Here is a 16310-nt window from a genome sequence, read left to right on the forward strand (position 1 = left end):
CGTCCCAAAAAAATTATCTTAAATTTGTCTATTCCCTCCATTTAGAAATATAATCCGTTTTAGATATTTTAATATAGACCACATACACAACAAAATGAGTGAATCTAGACTTTAAAACACCTCTATATAGATCCGTATGCAGTCCATATTGATATCTGTAAAAGGGCTTATATTTAGAAACGAAAGGATTATAAGTAACCTGGGTGCCAACTTCATGATTTAAATACACTCTTACTCACCCATTTGTCACCAAGGATGCACTCATAAATCAGTTAGCGCCCTGATTCATCGGGTTTACGGAGGTAAGAGCTTGACTTATGGCTGCTAGTCGGTTACTCCGAGGCTATACGATCGTGGTGAAGTATGGCTACTAGTCGATTACTCTGAGGCTATACCATTGCCCGTTCCGCCTAGACTTAGGTCGAACTTTTTATGGTTCCTCTTCTCTTCATTCATATGAATTTATCGATATTTTTATGGTCCCTCATCATTCATATGAATTTGTCCAATTTTATTATGATGGTTTCAAATTTTCTATTTTTCTACGTGATATCAACTTTTATCTTTATTTTCTTACTTTTCATTAAATTTTTATGACAATATCATTTCTTATTTATTTTTTCTTGCTCCTCCCAACTACGGGTTAGTTTTTTCATTCATATGATTTTTTTCTCTCGTTTTTGGTCAGGTTTTTTTCATGAATTTTTTTTTTCGTTAAAATCTATCAACATAGGATCTAGTTTTGAAGATCTCGACGTGAGGAACCTAACGGTAAAAATGGTTCGAGATTGGGATGCACAGTTTAGGAGATAAAACGTTTTGAAAATACGAATTTACAAAAAAAGGAAAAACTCTCAGGTTGCAACCAGTGGCACACACGTAGTGCGCCACTTGTCGCAACGTGAGAAGGTGGGAGGGATCTTTGAAAGGTGTACTCCTGAGAGCATCTCGAGCCCCCCCCCCCCCCCCCCCGCGCGCGCGCAAGGCCATTTTTGTCACTGGTGCGAAAAAAGGCCAATCGCGCCCCCAGGAGCCCTTTTTTGCCGGTTAGGACCGAAATTGACCCCGACGGTCCCAGGTCGAACCCAACACGCAGGGGGCGTCTGACGGCACCGGGGGATATTGGAGAGCTCAATATGATGCTTGAAACGTAGCTTCGGAAAAGTTTGAAGAGCTCAATGTGACTAAACATGTTAGACATGGATTCTCATGGTATCTGAAAGACAAATCTCCACTTATCCGAACAAAACACCAACAAATGTCCCTATGAACTGCCGGTACATGTGATTGTAGAGAACCCATAGTGATTCTTGTTTATTTCCTTGAAATTACCACTCTCGACTATTTAATTATGTATTTATTGTAAGCAAGTGAACAAATAAGTAAAACAGAGGGAGAACAACTATAGCTCCTTCCCCTCCTCGCGGACCCCTGCGGGATAGCTGGCCGCCGAAGGCGCTGGGCTATGACAGGGCTCAGCGACGCAGATCCGAGCGCTCCGGATGGCGGCGGCCCGCCGGATCCGAGAGTTCTTGTGGTGGCCTGGTGGCTGCCATGGTGGGGCGCGCGTGGCGCGGATTGTGGCCGGCCAGCGGCCGGATTTGGCTCCTGGCGGCGCGGGCTCCGGGTGGCGTGGGCGGCTGCTATGGTCCAGCTTCGGGCTCGGTGGCTGCAGGTGGTCGTCCCGTTGTGGGTTCGCGGCGGTGCTCCTTGGGCGGCGCAGCTCCGGATGGTGAGGAGGTGGTGGCGGGGCCACATGGCGCCGGGCTGGCACGATAGTTGGCTGCGGCGTTATCTCGGCCCAGACCTAGGCCCTTTGGGGCCTGATTTGGGTCTGGGCGGTCCTAGCTCGGCTCCGCCTGCGCCTGCTCCGGCGGACAGAGGGGGCGGCTCGTGCGAGGGGTTGAGGAGACGGCGGCACGTCCACTGCAGCGCGTCAATGGGAGCTTCACGAGCCGTTAAGGGCTGGAGCGGGCCTACGTGTGTGGTGTGTTCCCCCTACTGCGTTCGGTCCGTGACCGTCGAGGGCGGTGGAGGTTATCCCCTCCCATGCGTGGCTGCTGACTCTGTCGCTCCTCGTTCCCGGCTGTTCCCTCTAGGTCCCGTCGGTCCCGCTTCACTCTCCATGGTGAGATGACGGTGATTTCTCCTAGATCGTGGTAGCGCATGTTGGTGGGTGGCTCGTTTGGTGGAGCGTGACGGGTCGGTCGGGGTGGGGTTTGTGGTGAACGGAAGAAATCTTTGTCGGCGTGCCTGGCACCGGCGCAGCGACACCCGTGGGCGCCGTCGTTCCTTTCTGAAGGGCGTCGGGTATCCCACTCACCCACGCCCCTTCGCGTACGGGGGAAACCCTAGGATCAATTCAGGCAGCGGCGTGGTCACCGTCGCATTCCTTCCTGAAGGTGTTGCTTGTCATGCGATGGTCTGAAGTGCTAGCAGCGTGGTGGATGTCTTCGGAGGGCGCAACGGTTTGGGATCAACCTTGTTTTCGTCGAGCCGACTCTGTTGTCATTCTTTTCTTTTATTTTTTCTTTTATTCTTTTTGGGCATTCTTGTGTTGCCTGCCCCAGCATTGGGTTCTTTGATGTATCTGATGGTTGTTATATCTATATAGCGGGGCGAAAGCCTATTTCGAAAACAACTATATAATTTTACTACGAGATAACCAATAATGTTTTTCAGGTCGCAAAATCCACATACAGGTCACTGAGTGGATGAATACCCTAAAAACTGACAAATATAAGGCTATTATTTTATAGTGAACAGTTAGCTCTTTGAAGTGCAGCTCCTGTTCAGTTTAGCAGCAGAACATGGATTGAGCAGATTTATTATCCTTTTTAATCTGTTTTAGCTTGCTGTTTCTGATGAATATAGTTTATCAGATTTTAACGCTCTGTATCAAACAGTCGACTGATCGCACAAGCGAGCGAGCGATAGTTCAGACTAAACTGGCCCATCTAAACATCTACAAGGTTTCCGTGCCAGATTTTTTGGTTCTTTTTATCTTTTATTTGATTTAAAAAATATGTTCGCATTTTAGAACTTTTGTTCACAAATTTTGAAAATATTCGAGTCTAGAAATTTTGATTGGAAATATCAAAATATGTTCGCGTTTTCAACTTTGGTTCTTGGGCTTTCAAAAAATGTTTCAATTTTTAAAAAATTTGTCACAAGTTGCAAAACATATTTATGTTAACATTTTCTTGAACTACTGTTTTTGTTTTGAAATGCGATCAAAATTGCAAAATTCGATTTTTTGGAATTTGAAATTCTTTCAAAATATAGGAACAAAATTTGAAATTCTACACTTCTTTGAAATGTGAAACAAAATTGAAGACAGGAATATAGAACGGAAAAATGAACAAATTTTCAAAAAATCAAGAACAAGTTTTTCCCAAAAATGTTCTCACTCACAAAATATGTCCATGATTTCAAAAATATATTCATAAATTTTGAAATGTAGTCTGGTTTGAAAATAGTGTTAACAATTTTTTAGAAAATTGTTCATGCGTCAACAAATACTCCCGGTTCCAACTTTTGTTTGCAGTTCCAAAAGATGTTCACATACCTAAAATTTTGTTTGCATTTCCAAAAATAGCATATGAATACGAATTTTGTTTGCATATTTAATGATATTCATGTTTGCAATTTTTGGTCGGAATTGAAAAAAGTTGAATGTTTCCATTTAAAAAAAAATGAAAACTGCTCGTGGTCTCAGATAATATTCGCGAATCTTAGAAACTTTTTTAGAAATTTTTGCATTCGAAAAATTATTTGTTGCTTTCTTCAAAATAATCTACTTTCAGAAAATTGTTATGCTGCAGTATGGATTTAAAAGTTGATAATAATATGAAAAATAAAGCATTGGTTCTTAGGATAAAAATCCTGCAAACTCTACAACATGGGATCATTGCACGTGTTGGATTTGCGTCAAATAGGAGCTCCCGCAAAAAATAAATCTTTGTGCACTGTGTGTATGGAGGATGCACTGTGCCATACATGCATGGTCAGTATGGAAAATAGGTGAAGATGGCCCAAAACAACTTGGTCTGAGTGCTCATGGTATGCATTATGTGACGCAGAACAATATAGTAGAAAATTAAAGCTAGAAAAAATCTCATGGAATACCTTAGTTATATTTCTAAACTGCGATATGGTACATGCTAGTAACAAGTACAGTGATAAGAATTCGCCAATCTCCATGGCAACATAATCTCTAGCGCAATAATTCTGCAAGAGTTAATGTATGCAAACGAGTTAAGTTGTTAAGTTCAGTAAAAGATATTTTAACAATGAACTATTCTTTTAAATAGCACAAAAATATTGGTAGGCATGAAAAGACGATGTATATATAGCCATACAATCCAAATCAGTGAAAACCATTGATCTGTAGCAAATCACTATGGAGAAGAGGCAAAAAGGTGAACATAGGTTTCAAGCTGTAGAGTCAGCTTACAAAGTAAGCGGTAGAGGAAAAAAAACACACACTGGTTGTCATTGCATGTGTATGACGATACATGTCAGTTCACTACCCCTGCCATGCCGTACATGCCTAAATACATTTGAAGCTGCCCCTTAGGCATATTTTGTTGATCAAAGGAAGTGTAAACATAAAAGAGTACCAGCTCAAAATTTATAGTGTTCCCCGAGCTACAATCGTCTTTTACATGGGCTTTACATATCATGTACATGATGCAAAAAAAATATTAGATCGGCGGAAGCACCAATTGCAGTGGAGGAGTCAACAACGTCGATGGACACGAGTTGCGAGGCCGATCAACCCACTGGTGATGGCTCAACCCTTATCTGAAATTGAACAACAATTAGCATGCATAAACAATAACTGAACGTCTTCTAGTTTCTTAAGGAATTCGTCTTCCTTGCAATAAGAAGTATCGCAGAACTTCAGAAAAGATAGCCGTAATCAAGATCCTTCAAGCACATTCCTATGACGAACAGAAAAGTAAAGCCTTCAGCACAATCCCATGTCAAGCAGAAGAAAAAAAGGAGAGCCGTGACCTACAGTATCGCTGGATGAGAGATCCGTATGGAGGGCTGTGGATGACGTCGCCAGAGAACTTGAGCTTTGCGGCGCTGGAGGAGAGTGGTGCCATATTGGAGACCCTTACACTTTACCCATGGACCTGAAGAGTGGGGTGGACAGCGTACAGAGGCCGCACGACGGTGGTCAACACGACGACGACGCGACATGGACGGAGATGGAGTGCGAGGCCAGCAACGATGTCCACGTCTAGGACCGCATCCACGACGACGCGACGTCTTCCGTGGCCTAGACCGCAGCCACGACGAACACGAGAGGACGATGAGGGGAGCAGCTACGGATAATTCTCGAGGGAAGGGATAGAGATTGGTTTGGCAGTGATAGGGTGGGGGAGACAGAGGATGGGACGTGTGTTCGTGGGTCGTGGGTCAATTTTTTTATTCTTTAGGCGGTTTCTTCGAGCGGGGATGAGAGGAGCGGTGGGTGGTTTTTCCGATTTTTCTTCCAATCATGCGTACGGCAGGGTGGGGAGAGGTCGATCGCTAGAAGGAGGTCTAACCATCACGATGACGGCAGATTGTCCTTTAATAGAAGAGACATAAGAGTGTGAGTAAGATAGGATGTAGTGGCAGTGTTAATACTTATACATTGTTGTTTACCAAAAAAGGCTTTCGCCTTGCTTTATAAATACTAGCAAAAGGACCCGTGTGTTGCAACGGGAGAAAAACAATTATAATCTCCAATGGTGCTGATCATATTATGTCTTTAAAATTTTAGGACAATTCTGGAAATGCATGAACATTTTTGAATTAGCAAACATTTTTTTCAATTGCACTCAAAAAATAACACACAAACTTTTTTTCAATATCCTGGACTTTTATTGTCTTCACCAACATTGTTCTCAAAATTATGAACATTTTTTTGGATATGCGAATATTTTTACAAAAATCTTGAGCATTTTTTGAATTCACAAACATTTTATTTTTTCTTCAAACTTTTATTTCAAAATTCCCAGTTTTATAAATTGCAAAAGTTTTTCAAAGTTCTAAATTATTTAAACTAAAAAATGGAACAGAAAAATGAAAATGAAAAACGAGACTAAAAACAGAGGCACGAATTGTTTTTAAGATTTTTACATGGACTTTTGTTTAAAATCGTTGACTTTTTTTATTTTATGGACATTTTCTCAAAGTTTAAACATTTTTTTATATGCAAACATTTTTCAAAACTCCTGAGTAGTTTTTGAATTCTCAAAAAAATATGTTTTTTTGAATATTTTATTTCAAAATTCTCAGTTTCTTAAAATTGAGAAAAGTTGTTTGAAGTTCTAAATTATTTAAAGTAGAAAAACAAAATGGAACTGAAAAGAAAAATAAAAAAACTAAACTAAAAAAACAGGCGCCCACGCATGGGCCTGCCCAAACAGGTGTGTTGCATCTTTTTCCAACGCCCAGACCGTAATATAGGAGGTGCCTACATGGGCCGGCCCAGTCCGGATATTTTCCTGTTTGAAACGTTTTTTATGACTTATAGGTGGCATCGGTGGGTAATTTTAGTCAATTTTAAGGGCAATTTGGATGACGTACGGAAGAAGCACTATTTGCTTTATTATTAAGGTAAAGAAACAAACCACCAAAGCATAATGTCCAACAATAACCACAAGACAAACACACATACACACACACGCACGGCGCACGCAAGTAGCACAAACACAAGGTACAAAGGTTCTGCTGAGGGCACAGCTTAACAAGCCCAAAGAAACAGAAAAATATAGCGGCGCCGAACAAGCTGCATAAACTTTATAGATAGGTGGTGGAGGAGGAGGCGGCGGCGCCAAGCGGAGAGCCAACGCCCGAAGATGGGCAATGATGTTGTTGACGACGTCATGGTCTCGCGGACGGCTAAGCGGTCGCCAAAGCTGCATAAAGCCACACATTTAGAAGACCGCATCAGTAGCATGTCGCAGAGGTAAACGTTGAATCACAAGCTTATTCCGAACCGTCCATAGTATACAGACAAGCACCCCAATAGTCAGTCACCGAGTGGGGCGGAGATTCCGAGGCAAAGCCTAGAGTTCGGCGAAGAGGTCAGGGAAATTGTTGTCAGACCAATATCCGCCGACCACTTTGCGAAAACAACTCTAGAGGAATTTCATGGATACGCAAGAGAAAAAGATGTGATTCGAGTCTTCCTCCGTCCCACGGAGCGGACATAGGCCATCCCCAGGAATAAGAATGTGACTAGGAATATTAGAATCATAAGTGTAATGGTCGAACAAAAATGAACATGAGACTACATACGAATAGTTGGATCAAAAGTTGTTGTAATTGCCGTCAGCTATAGGAGCGAAAGACTATTTGTTCAAGTAGTCATGGTTTGATCATCTGAACTATGCACTTGTAATCATCATCTGGCATTACAAGAACAAAATTAAAATAGCAAATAAAAAAATGTTTCCTTTTAGAAGACAGCATTTTTTTTTCCTTTCCTTATTCATCCCCAGACGTTGCATGAGCTTCTCATAAGATTGATCAAACACTGTTGGCAATAAAGTTCACGACTCATAGGTAAGAAGCAACAATTTTATAACGTAAAAATATGGATCGCCAACCATATTGGTTTTACACGGAAAACAAATGAGTCATCAGCCACAAAACATCAAACAAATTAATTTAGAGGACTCGGAATATAGGTGATGATATAGCACTAGCAGTATGGTCGGCAAGGCAAACAAATGCCAGTTACTACGAACCTGGCCAAACATCAATCTTTACTGTCCTCTCAAAAAATCAAATGGTCCAATTTTCTCAAATGGTGTCCAATTATTTCAAATAGTTATCTTACAAACCAAATGGCGTCCAATTTTCTCAATCATTTTGGGAATAGTTCAGTTTAAAAAATTCCAAGGATCAGAAATTAGGTCCGGATTAAATATGCTCGCAAAGCAAGTATATCACAGAAATATCCTCACACCATAACGATAAAGCAGAGACAAAGAAGGATTCAAATGAGTAAAATCAACATGCCTCAGACACCCAAGAAAGGAATTAGCAGCATTAGACCTCAAGCCTGGAAGGACGAAATCAATTTAGGCGGCAACTGCAGACGTTTTGAGAAACAAGCCTAAGTTTTCTATCATCACCAACAACAACTCCTACACTATGGTTAAGCATGCAAAGGAATTTGTAATCGCAAATTACAGCCACAGGTTCGTATCAGATGTGTTTATCTAAGTATTTTGTGTGGTGACAGAGTTGGCTCAAAACTGTGCAGCTGTCTGCTTCCTCTTGCTCCTCTCGCTGTCCAAGACAAACATGTCGGTGCAATCGATGGATACATGCCTCGCAGACTTGAGAACCTCCATTTCCTTGTACACTGGCTGGCAGGAGAAGCTCTTTCCCTCCCTCGGCGGGGAGTCAACCACCTCCAGAAAGAGCACCCGCTTGGCCGGAGAGAAGGCGAAGAGGGTGGAGGAGCAGAAGAGGTGCCGAGAATGGAGGGCGTGGAGACGTGGAGAGCACCTGCCGGAGAGAAGGCGCACCGGAGACGAGGCGGAAGATGCGGCAGGCACCTGCCGGAGAGGAGGCGGAGGAGGCGGGGATCGATCTCTTCCGCTTCGGCGAGGCGTCGTGCCTGCGCGGGAAGGGGATCAGGACGAGCTCGTTGTCAATGAGAAAATCACCCGTTTAGCTAATGGGCCGCGGACGAGGGTGGCCCAACGCGCGTTTAGCACGCCGCTCGAACCTTGTTTAGTACCACACCGCCAGCTTGGGTGGCAGCTTTCCTGTTTAAATACTCTTGTACTCACCCTGTGGTCACCGACGATGCGGTCACGAATCAGTTAGCGCTGGTCCATCGGGTGTGCGGAGGTAAAAGATCGACGTATCGCTATCCGGCTTCGACCGGTGCTATACGATCGCAAGATCCGCATGACGTATGTGGTTGATCTTTTTAAGTTCTTTTGATAATTTCAAAATTTTCTTCTCTATCTTTCTCTTATTTTAAATTTTACTAATGTTGATTTTGATTTATTTTTTCTGTTGCTCCTCTTACAGCCAAATTCGATCTTTTTAATTACCTTAGATGATTTTGAATTTCTCTTTTCTTTCTTTCTCTTATCTCAGATTTTATTAATGCTGATTTTTATTTGTTTCTGTTGCTCCTCTCAATTGCGTACATCCAATTTTGATGATAGTAGTTTTTTCTCTCTCTCTTCTCCAAATTTTGTTATGGCAATTTTTATTTCTTTTAGTTAATTTTCATTTTTTTCCCTGTTCGCTTCTTCTATTTTTTTTAAGATTATTGGGTGGCAGCTTCCCTGCTTAAATACGTTTGTAGTCATTCATCTGTCATCAAGGATGCACTCATGAATCAGTTAGCGCCCTGATTCATCAGGTTTGATAATTTCAAAATTTTCTTCTCTATCTTTCTCTTATCTTAAATTTTACTAATGTTGATTTTGATTATTTTTTTCTGTTGCTCCTCTTACAGCCAAATTCGATCTTTTTAATTACCTTAGATGATTTTGAATTTCTCTTTTCTTTCTTTCTCTTATCTCAGATTTTATTAATGCTGATTTTTATTTATTTCTGTTGCTCCTCTCAATTGCGTACATCCAATTTTGATGATAGTAGTTTTTTTTCTCTCTCTCTTCTCCAAATTTTGTTATGGCAATTTTTATTTCTTTTAGTTAATTTTCATTTTTTTTCCTGTTCGCTTCTTCTTTTTTTTTTTTTATGATTATTGGGTGGCAGCTTCCCTGCTTAAATACGTTTGTAGTCATTCATCTGTCACCAAAGATGCACTCATGAATCAGTTAGCGCCCTGATTCATCAGGTTTGTGAAGGTAAAAGGTCAGTCGACGTATGGCTGCTAGTGAGTTACTCCCAGGCTATACGATCGCGATGAAGTATGACCGCTAGTGGGTTACTTCCAGCCTATCCCATTGCCAGATCCCCGTAGACGTATGCGGTCGATCTTTTATATTTTCTTTTTCATTGCGTTCTAATTTATTCCTCAAATTTTTGTCTTGAAATTTTTGTTTTCTTTTTCGTTGCGTTGCAACAGACATATTCAAGTGATTCAACATCATACTCCCCACGTCACAAATTTTTTGTCTTAAATTTGTGTGTTTTTTTCATTACGTTGCAACGGGCATATTCGAGTAATTCAACATCTTACTCCTTCCATCCCAAAAAATGTATCTTAAATTTGTCTACTCCCTCCGTTTTTAAATATAGTCCATTTTACAGATTTTAATATAGACCACATACATAGCAAAATGAGGAAATCTAGAGTTTAAAATATCCTTATATGGATCCGTATGGAGTGCATATTGATATCTGTAAAATGGCTTACCTTTAGAAACGGAAGTAGTATAGGTAACATATAGATATACATGCACCTATATAAAATTGTCGACTTTCATTTAGTATTGTATCACGCATTCTCTTGCCAGCCTAAAAAAACTAATTTTCTTGTTCTATCCATTTCCACTTGCAATCTCACCTCGAGTCCTCAACCCGCACTTCTAAACATGTACCATTGCAATTTGGTTATATTTCACACCGTGTTTGCCCTTCTCTCTCTCTCTCACTCACTCACGTGGGTGGCTAGACACTTCACCTTGTAATATTAGGACCACGGTACAAGGAAAATGCATGTCACCAAACCTCTCTTTTATTTGCACCATCGCTAGTCTTTGGTTCTGCAATTAACAATGTAGAGCATAATAACAAAATGATTTAGGTGAATAGATGCAAGACATTCAATACTATTCAAATGTGATGTGTTATTTTCTCATCCATTCCTATAGGCTTCGCGCGCCACCTCTGGAAGCACAACGAGCCAGTGCCATGGCGAAACGTAGTGCTTCCGGAGCGGTGGAACCTCAGCGAGAGCCGGGTGCCTGTGCCACAGGTTCCCGCAGATGGCCCCGAGCGGCGGAGCGAGATCAGGCACCGGTAGACGTATTCGGTCAATCTTTTTGTATTTTATTTTTCATTGTGTTTCAATTTCGTCCTCGAATTTTTGTCTTAAATCTGTGTTTTCTTTTCTGTTGCGTTGCAACGGGCATATTCAAGTGATTTAATATCATACTCCTTCCGTCACAAAAATTTTGTCTTAAATTTGTGTTTTCTTCATTGCATTGCAACGGGCATATTCGAGTAATTCAAGATCATACTCCTTTCGTTCCAAAAAATCATTTTAAATTTGTCTACTCCCTCCGTTTAGAAATATAGTCCGTTTTAGAGATTTTAATATAGACCACATACACAACAAAATGAATGAATCTAGACTTTAAAACACCTTTATATAGATCTGTATGCGGTCCATATTGATATCTGTAAAAGGGCTTATATTTAGAAACGAAAGGATAATAGGTAACCTGGGTGCCAACTTCATGATTTGAATACGCTCTTACTCACCCATTTGTCACCAAGGATGCACTCATGAATCAGTTAGTGCCCTGATTCATCGGGTTTACGGAGGTAAAAGGTTGACTTATGGCTGCTAGTCGGTTACTCCAAGGCTATACGATCGTGATGAAGTATGGCTGCTAGTCGATTACTCCGAGGCTATACCATTGCCCGTTCCGCCTAGACTTAGGTCGATCTTTTTATGGTTCCACTTTTCTTCATTCATATGAATTTGTCGATCTTTTTATGGTCCCTCATCATTCATATGAATCTATCCAATTTTATTATAATGATTTCAAAATTTCTATTTTTCTACGTGATATCAATTTTTATCTTTCTTTTCTTACTTTCCATTAATTTTTTATGACAATATCATTTCTTATTTTTTTCTTGCTCCTCCCAACTACGGGTTAGTTTTTTCATTCATATAATTTTTTCTCTCGTATTTGGTCCGTTTTTTTGTGAAAAAAAGTTCATTAAAATCTATCAACATAGGATCTAGTTTTGAAGATCTCGTTGTGAGAAACATAACGGTGAAAACGGTTCGAGATTGGGATGCACGGTTTAGGAGATAAAACGTTTTGAAAATACAAATTTACAAAAAAAGGAAAAAATCTCAGGTTGCAACGAGTGACACGCATGTAGTGCGCCACTTGTCGCAACGTGAGAAGGTGGGAGTGATCTTTGAAAGGTGTACTCGTGAGAGCATCTCGAGCCGCGCCACCAAAAGCCCCCCCTGCAAGGCCATTTTTTGTTGCCGGTGCGAAAAAATCCCAATCGCATCCGAGGAGCCCTTTTTTTGCCGGTTAGGGCCAAAATTGACCCCGACGGTCCCAAGTAGAACCCAACATGCTGGGGGCGTCCGGGGGCACCGGGGATATTGGAGAGCTCAATATGATGCTTGAAACGTAGCTTCAGAAAAGTTTGAAGAGCTCAATGTGACTAAACATGTTAGACACGGATTCTCATGGTATCTGAAAGACAAATCTCCACTGATGCGAACAAAACACCAACAATGTCCCTGTGAAATGCCAGTACATGTGATTGTAGAGAACCCATAGTGATTCTTGTTTCTTTCCTTGAAATTACCACTCCCGACTATTTAATTATGTATTTAATGTAAGCAAGTGAACAAATAAGCAAAACGGAGGGAGAACAACTATAGCTCCTTCCCCTCCTCGCGGACCCCTGCGGAATAGCTGGCCGCCGAAGGCGCTGGGCTATGGCAGGGCTCGGCGGCGCACATCCGAGCGCTTCGGATGGCGGCAGCCCGCCGGATCCGGGAGTTTTTGTGGTGGCGTGGTGGCTGCCATGGTGGGGCGCGCGTGGCGCGGATCGTGGCCGGCCAGTGGCCGGATCTGGCTCCTGGCGGCGCGGGCTGCGGGCGGCGTGGGCGGCTGCTATGGTCTGGCTTCGGGCTCGGCGGCTGCAGGTGGTCGTCCGATTGCGGGTGCGCGGCGGTGCTCCTTGGGCAGCGGTGGTCCCGGCGGCGGCTCCTCCTCAGGCGGCGCAGTTCCGGATGGTGAAGAGGTGATGGCGCGGCCACTTGGCGCCGGGCTGGCACGACAGTTGGCCGCAGCGTTCTCTCGGCCCAGATCTAGGCCCTTTGGGGCCTGATCTGGGTCTGGGCGGTCCTAGCTCGGCTCCTCGTTAAGGGCTGTTAAGGGCTGGAGCTTCACTGCAACGCGACAATGGAAGCTTCACGAGCTGTTAAGGGCTGGAGCGCCCCCCTACTGCGTCCGGTGAGTGACCGTCGAGGGCGGTGGAGGTTGTCCCCTCCCATGCGTGGCTGCTGACTATCGCTCCTCGTTCCCGGCTGTTCCCTCTTGGTCCCGCTTCGCTCTCCATGGTGATATGACGGTGCTTTCTCCTAGATCGTGGTAGCGCATGTTGGTGGGTGGCTCGTTTGGTGGAGCGTGACATATCGGTCGGGGTGGGGCTTTGTGGTGAACGGGAGAAATCCTTATCAACGTGCCTGGCATCGGCGCAGCGACACCCGTGGGCGCCGTCGTTCCTTCCTGAAGGGCGTCGGGTATCCCACTCACCCACGCCCCTCCGCGTACGGGGCAAACCCTAGGATCAATTCAGGCAGCGGCGTCGTCACCGTCGCATTCCTTCCTGAAGGTGTTGCTTGTCATGCGATGGTCTCAAGTGCTAGCAGCGTGGTGGATGTCTTCGGAGGACGCAACGGTTTGGGATCAACCTTGTTTTCGTCGAGCCGACTCTGTTGTCATCCTTTTCTTTTAATTTTTCTTTTATTCTTTTTGAGCATTCTTGTGTTGCCTGCGAGCATTGGGTTCTTTGATGTATCAGATGGTTGCTATATTTATATAGCGGGACGAAAGCCTATTTCGAAAACAACTATATAATCTTACTATAAAATAACCAATAATGTTTTCCAGGTCGCAAAATCCACATACAGGTCAGTGAGTGGATGAATACCCTAAAAACTGACAAATATATGGCTATTATTTTGTAGTGAACGTTAGCTCTTTGAAGTGCAGCTCCTGTTCAGTTTAGCAGCAGAATATGGATTGAGCAGATTTATTATCCTTTTTAATCTGTTTTAGCTTGCTGTTTGTAATGAATATAGTTTATCAGATTTTAACGCTCTGTATCAAACAGTCGACTGATGGCAAAGGCGAGCGAGCGATAGTTCAGACTGAGCTGGCCCATCTAAACGTTTTTAGCGTGTCCGGTTTTCAAAATCTTCTAGAGGTTCCCAGTTGTTTGTTTTATGGTTTTGGGAAACATCTACAAGGTTTCCGTACTGGATTTTTTTGTTTCTATTTATCTTTTATTTGATTTGAAAAATACGTTCGCATTTTAGAACATTTGTTCACAAATTTTGAAAATATTCGAGTCTATAAATTCTGATTGGAAATATCAAAATATGTTCGTGTTTTCAACTTTTGTTCTTGGGCTTTCAAAAAATGTTCCAATTTTTACAAAATTTGTCACAAGTTGCAAAACATATTTCTGTTAACATTTTCTTAAACTACTGTTTTTGTTTTGAAATGCGATCAAAATTGCAAAATACAATTTTTTGGAATTTGAAATTCTTTCAAAAGATAGGAACAAAATTTGAAATTCTAAACTTCTTTGAAATGTGAAAACAAATTGAAGACAGGTATATAGAATGGAAAAATGAACAAATTTTCAAAAAATCTTCGTGTTTCAAAAAATAAGAAATTTTTTAAATCAAGAAGAAGTTTTTTCCAGAAATGTTCTCACTCACAAAATATGTCCATGATTTCAAAAATATGTTCATAAATTTTAAAATGTAGTCTGGTTTGAAAATAGTGTTAACAATTTTTTAGAAAATTGTTCATGCTTCAACAAATACTCCCGGTTCCAACTTTTGTTTGCAGTTTCAAAAGATGTTCACATGCCTAAAATTTTGTTTGCATTTCCAAAAATAGCATATGAATACGAATTTTGTTTGCATATTTAATGAAATTCATGTTTTCAATTTTTGGTCGGAATTTACAAAAGTTGAATGTTTCCAATTTTTGTTCAAAAATTGAAAACTGCTCGTGGTCTCAGATAATATTCGCGAATCTTAGAAACTTTTTAAGAAATTTTTGCATTCGAAAAATTGTTTGTTCTTTTCTGCAAAATAATCTACTTTCAGAAAATTGTTGTGCTGCAGTATGGATTTAAAATTTGATAATAATATGAAAAATAAAGCATTGGTCCTTAGGATAAAAATCCTGCAAACTCTACAACATGGGATCACTGCACGCGTTGGATTTGCGTCAAATAGGACCTCCCGCTCGGTGCAACAAAGTATGCGTGCGGCCCACTTCGAGATCTACACATAGCGTTCAGCGACATTCGGAATTACGTTCCATAAACCGCTTGTTTTCCTTTTTCTATTGTTTTTTTTCGTTTTTGTTTTTTCTGTTTCTTTTTATTTATTTATTTTTACTTTTGTTTAGAAATTGCCAAAATTATTGCATTTATGAAATATCAAATATTCTGTTGATGTTCCATTTTTCAAAATATGTTTGGAAATTACGAAAAAGATTCAAAATTTAAAAAGGATTAGATTTTCATAATTTATTCAATAACTAAAACAAATTATATTCGACTTTTCAAAAATTGTTCATTATGTTTAATCTTTGTCTTAAAATTTGTTCGGAATGTTAGGTTTTGTTCTCTTTTTTCAAATTTGTTTAAAAATTCAAACAGTGTTCCAAGTGTTTTCAAAAATTGTTTGGAATGTTAATTTCTGTTCTCCTTATTACGTAATTCGTTCCAAATTTTCAAAGATTGTTCGTCTTTCCAAAACATGTTATCATTTTTTTAAGTTGTTCACAGATTTTTTTAAGTTGTGCATTTACTTTTTAAATGTTATTTTCATTATGAAAAAGTGTTCGGAAATTCAAAAAATGATTTCACTTAAGTAAAATCAAGGATATATAAATGTCATCAATGATCAAGCGGATTTAATAGCAAAATCAGATTGAAACTATGTGTATGGAGGATGCACTGTGCCACACATGCATGGTCAGTATGGAAAATAGGTGAAGATGGCCCAAAATAACTTGGTCTGAGTGCTCATGGTATGCATTATGTGACCCAGAACAATATAGTAGAAAATTAAAGCTAGAAAAAAATTCATGGAATACCTTAGTTATATTTCTAAACTGCAATATGGTACATGCTAGTAACAAGTACAGTGATAAGAATTCGCCAATCTCCATGGCAACATAATCTCTAGCGCAATAATTCTGCAAGAGTTAATGTATGCAAATGAGTTAAGTTGTTAAGTTCAGTAAAAGATATTTTAACAATGAACTATTCTTTTAAATATCACAAAAATATTGGTAGGCATGAAAAGACGATGTATATATAGCCATACAATCCAAACCAGTGAAAACCAT

General features: G+C 41.0%; 2 non-coding genes and 1 pseudogene across 2 annotated transcripts; all 3 read right to left on the minus strand.

The window, feature by feature from the left end:
* Positions 1-7327: 7327 nt before the first annotated feature.
* LOC123414412 lies at positions 7328-7421 on the minus strand. Its single transcript, XR_006614383.1, has one exon. It is a non-coding gene; the product is annotated as a small nucleolar RNA snR60/Z15/Z230/Z193/J17 (small nucleolar RNA).
* A 258-nt stretch (positions 7422-7679) lies between these two features.
* On the minus strand, positions 7680-7781 carry LOC123414489 (annotated as a pseudogene).
* A 244-nt stretch (positions 7782-8025) lies between these two features.
* On the minus strand, positions 8026-8149 carry LOC123414350. Its single transcript, XR_006614340.1, has one exon. It is a non-coding gene; the product is annotated as a small nucleolar RNA SNORD14 (small nucleolar RNA).
* Positions 8150-16310: the final 8161 nt, after the last annotated feature.

The sequence above is a fragment of the Hordeum vulgare genome, chromosome 7H (genome assembly GCF_904849725.1).
Source record: "Hordeum vulgare subsp. vulgare chromosome 7H, MorexV3_pseudomolecules_assembly, whole genome shotgun sequence".
Classification (NCBI taxonomy): Eukaryota; Viridiplantae; Streptophyta; class Magnoliopsida; order Poales; family Poaceae; genus Hordeum; species Hordeum vulgare.